Consider the following 5,661-nt stretch of genomic DNA (forward strand, 5'->3'; position numbering starts at 1 on the left):
TTTGTTGATTAAAAGTTTATGAAATCATATTTATAGATCATATAGAACCTTCACTTTTTTGAAATGGGTCCTTCCAAATTTCTATTGGTATAAAAAGGAAGAAAGCACTTAACATAGGATCCTTGTAATATTTTATGTGAAAAGCATTAGTGCATAGGGAATAAAATTAAATTTTCTATGATGAACTCATCTTCTACTTGAAAAGTTTTTATCATTGTGATATACTCTTTTAATATATATATCTACCATATACATATAATCAAAGGTCAATTATCATATTAATTATTTTAAATTTTATTATAATTATTGTATTTTCAATGAATATATGATCTGATTATCAGCACGTTAAATTAAATACTCATATATTCTTGAAAAAAAAAATTAGAAAGAATTTTATTGGGAGTACGTAATATGAGAAGTATTGCTTGAGATGAATTTTTTCAATGGGTGAGATGAATTGTCCTACCGAACTGAAATCTTGCACATGTCAACTCAGTACAGGTTAGCGGGCTAGACACTTTGAAATTAAGGGAAGAGGGTAAGAGAAATCCCTACCCTCAAAGTGTTCGTAGTGGGAATTGAGCCACCAAACTCACGATTGAAACTTGAAAAACAACACTAGGCCAAGCTTAATTTATTTTTTTGTTTGAGACGACCTATAATGAAATATAATCTACCATTTAAAAAAAGGGCTTACATTTTTTTTCTTTCTACTCACATTTTTCTTAAAACTCTATCAAGATTCAAGATAGTAGTTTCTTGGACTACAACAATTGAAATACATATTTTGGAAATGTAAGACAAAATTTCTGAAGCATGCGTAGAGTCTAGAGACCACAAGTTAGAAGTTTGTCAAGAAGTGTGAGGTGCCAAATGACATACTACCAAGTACAAACAAAAGATACACTACTAATTGGTAAAATCCTCATAAGTAATGTATTCAGCTAGACTACTAAGATCGATAAAATAGTAGGGGCCAAATGGTCCATTTATGTTTGTCTTTAGCACTATAAAAAAAGTAGTGGCAGCACTAGCCACTAAGAGAGAATAAAACGGCGAGACCACAACAAAAGGCAAGTACGAATTAAAATGGTCCAACACCTTAAAGTTAAAATCCTTCTTTAAGGGGTATTTTGGTCTTTTTCGCTTCTACAATAACTCTTCTTCTCCCTTTTTTTTATGGGAGGAACAACAAAGTTACAAATGCTTCGATCTTTGGAGTAGTTTATCTAGCCACACACACTTTAGGCTTCATCTCATTGAATCTTAAATTTTTGCTTAAGCATGTGATACATGCAACAAAATAAGAGCCTTCTTTTTGCTTTTCTTTCTTTGATTTGTGTTTCTATTTTCTGCTTTTTGGTTTTTTTGGTGGCTTAACTTGAGTTAAAGAAACAAAAGTTTCATCCTAGTTCATAAATGATAAATGTAATTAGGATATTTCCCTCTCTCCCGACTCCCTAATAAATATTACGTATGATTGTATGAATATAGGGTGTATTCTTTTTACCTGACAAAATCTAAACTGAACTTATTAGACCTGATTAACTCTTATTAGAACTTAATTCTAAGTGTTGTGTTAAACATAAAAACATGATTAGACCTGATCTAAAAATAATAGACCTGAAAATTAATTTAGATAATATGTGCTATATAGTTAAAACAAAATAAATATATATAAAAAGACGATATTATAAAGTTATTTATTTATATAATACGGACGATCTTTAATAATTAAGAGTGGTGTTTATCACATACTAACTCTTTTTTCAAATTTAACTTGAATAACATTTATTTGTGCCACACTAGCACCAGTACTCGTGCATTCCAGGAACTTCTCACGAATGCATGACATATTGACATTGACGCATTGACAACATAAAATCGTCCCACTTATGAATCCATGAATAATAAGAATAGTGTCGGTGGGTGAATTTTGTATTCTTTTTCACAAACTCATAAGCAACACAAGTTTTTCATCACTTACACTGGTGGGGAACTGGGGATCCCAGTACTTGTAAGTTGTATATCAAATAGGAGTACCTTCTTTTTTCACTTCTGATCATAACAATTATTTGTGATAGACATATCTTCCACCAAACTCCTGTCACTCTCATAAATCTAGCAAGTTTACATTTGTCAATTGTCATGTATATATATTTGGTGGGGAATTTTTTTGTTGTGTTCCCCTCCTGTATTTTTCCTTGTAAAATCGATTTATATACCAATAGTAACAGCCTATGGAACTCATCTTGTTGTATAAAGTGAGGTCGTTAATAAATTTTCTTACTCACATATGTATATTGCCTAAAATGAGCCATGATCCTAATACCCACTTGCAAATTGTGCAAACTTACCACAAAGGAGTTCCTAATTGATTCTAGTGTTATCATTCGTCTTCTACAGGCTAAAGGTAACACAATTACTTATCTATGATGGACGGTTCAACATATCCTTGGTTTGGGTATTTCAATTCCTTCGTGTTCTTTTCACAAGATCTCTCGTCAACAAGTTTAAAATTCTCATACACTTACAAATTTTCATAGATTTTCTCTTTAACTTTTTTATATAGTGTTAGATGTAGCTCTTGCCAACAAAATTGTGCAAAACTTTCTTGCAAATTTTTGAGGTGTGTGTTATGGGAACTAAAACTGGTTGAACAATACTTGATTAACTTATCGGCAAGTCGTGGCGTGGATGAATATTGTCCTAAAGTTAAATTTGCTCTGTTATGTACACATGGACTCTTAACAACTAACATCCAGGGATACGCGGTTACTGTTTCTCCAGTGCAGTCAGAGTCACAGCTTGAGAACACCTTGAACAATGCCTAGAAGATAGAGAGAATGTGGTTAAAGAATATATGAGGGCATGTTCTTTTCGGCATAAAACAGCTGAATTGAATTGAACTGAACTGAATTGAATTGAATTGAATTGAAATGAATTGAATTGAATTGAACTGAATTGAAATGAATAGTGATATGTGAGAGTAAAAGTATTGTCCAGAGCTGAATTTGTGTTTTTCTCTCCAAGGGGAAGCAATTTTCATTACCACTCATTACCACCTACAAGGTGGTATTGGATGGGAATGGAAATTCATGAAGTGGACACTTTAGGATAAATTAGCATTACCATGGAAATGGACAATTATATTTTTCACAAATTTACACACAAATTCATTCCCATTATCACCATTCATGACTAACTACCAAATAGGCTGCTAAGAGTATAGTTTATTAATAAGCAGAACTTGATCTAATCAAAATCAAGGCTGAATTTAATACAGTTTGAAATTATGGTTATATTTCGAATTAGAGTAGAGTAGTCAAAGGCATAATCAAGATTTTTCTATTGGGGAGGTCAAGTCTATGGAGTACATCATTTCACTATAGAAGGAAAATAAGTAATTTCCCCTAACTTTTTATAGATATTCGAAACGAGTGGGGAAGTCATGACCTAAGTCAACCCTCCTAAATCTATCTTGGGGAGTATATATACAAATGCGGTATATATATCTAGTCCTATATGTACGTGATGCGTGTAAAAACAAATAAAAAGTCAATTGCCTAATAATATATACGAAAAATTATTCGTAAATTTCATTGTATATTTTTCTTCTATTTTTTGAAAGCCAATGATAAAAGATGGTGAATTTGTATTTTATTACTTAAGGGTATAAAAGGAATTACTATTTTTGGTGTCCCCTCCTCTTCCCTTATATAACAGAGATAGGAGGAAGTTTCACTTTTATATACTACCTCCGTTTCAAAATAAGTGCAACATTTGCATAGTGTTTACTATTCACAGTTTAAACTTTAATTAGCTTTGGTGATTTACATTTTAGGAAAAACATAGTCATGTGGGATCTTGTTAGATTCGTCCGGATGTGAATTTTTTTAATATCAACTTTTTATAATTTTTACTTATTAATAATTGAAGATATTAATGATTAAAATAATGCATTGGCAAACGTGCAAACAAGAAATGTTGCACTTATTTAGAAACAGAGGAAGTAGATTAGTACACAACTAAAAAAAATTGAACATGCATAGAAAAACAATCTAATACAAAAAGTCGAAAAGTATGTTTGAAGTGATTTTATATGGTTTGATATATGCAATCCTGAGAAGTAAGAATTAATCATAAGCATTAAATACATTTCTTAAAATGATACACAGTAGGAATTTATCCCATCCTAAACCAAGCTATTTTCACCAGATTTAACAAACATATAATGAAGATATTTCTTTTGTAATCATGTTTAAAAATTATTCCTCCAATAATTATAATTTTGTTATGTTGCAGCTATTTGCCAGCGCACAGAGTCCCACTTTTTGTTCGGTTTCTAAGAAAGATCTTGCTTGACCTCATTGTATGGTAGCTACCCAACCAAAGCTTTGAATTTGGGTAAAGCCGTAAATGTTAGTCCAGGAAGCAAACATCAAACTCCCACGATTTACGAATTACTCTTTTATATATCCCTCTACCTTAGCCCTTAAGATGAAGCTCTGCTCTGTTGACTTTACTTTCTCTTATTTCATCAAACTAATTTCATAGAAAGATAAGTAATGATCACATCAAAACAACTAACAATACTTTTTCCTGAACTTCATATGAGAAGATAATACTATAAAAATATTATCATAATTTATAAATAAGCTTTAAAAATAGCCATCGATACATAATTTTGTCATAGATTTCTAAATCACTCCTCCCTCCGTCCCGAAAAGATAAGATTTACTTATGAATAGTACAGTGTCAATGTTACACCTAAATATATATTTTTGGAACGTGTGGAGTACCATTAATTTAGAAAATGTATTTAGTGCTTATAGTTAGTGTTTCGGTTACAAAACGGATGACGCCCTTCACGGAAGTCCGCAAGAAGTGGAGATGGTGTTCACTAGTGAATAGTTGCAAGGAAACAAACGTAAACTACACACGGGGATGCAAGGAAACCTCCTCCGATGCTCAAGTCAGTATTGTGCTCTTAAAGGATTTAGAGAGATAAGAAATTAGTGTTTAACATGTACCTCCAAAATAGTACTATTGGGCTATTTATACAAGTAATATTCCTCTAAAAGGGTGCGTAATCCTTTTCCACGTGCATGACTAAGATGTGTCTAACATAAGAGAAGATTCCTCTATTTTGTCTTATTATATAGCTGCCAATAGTGTTGTCGGACAATATTGTTGAACTGATCCTAAGTGTTGATGATGTTTTCTTGGTCACGTCCTGTATGGTATTCGCGGACACCATAACAGATCCGCTAACATACTTGAGTTATACCCATACAATTAGTCTTGAATTAAAATACCATTTATATTAATTATATATATATATATAAATAAAAAAAACCCAACATTATATGAAGTAGTGTATTAAAGAATGTATATAGTTCTGTAGCAATAAAGATGAGTAAAGACTAGTAAGGTGAATTGTGAGTAGACTAAATGAAGAAACCCCACGCATTAAAAAGTGGAAGCTCCACATGGGGTTGGGGGAGCTTCATGAATGAATGCAACACCACCACACCACACCACACCACACCACTTTCCTATTACCTTGCAGTTGCCTCACATCTCCTCCATGATTTTTTTTTTCTTCCTCTCTAATTAATTCTTTTAATTCTGTCTTCCCCTTTCATCATTGAGAAAGAG

Source organism: Beta vulgaris, chromosome 3 (assembly GCF_026745355.1).
Source record: "Beta vulgaris subsp. vulgaris cultivar EL10 chromosome 3, EL10.2, whole genome shotgun sequence".
NCBI lineage: Eukaryota > Viridiplantae > Streptophyta > Magnoliopsida > Caryophyllales > Amaranthaceae > Beta > Beta vulgaris.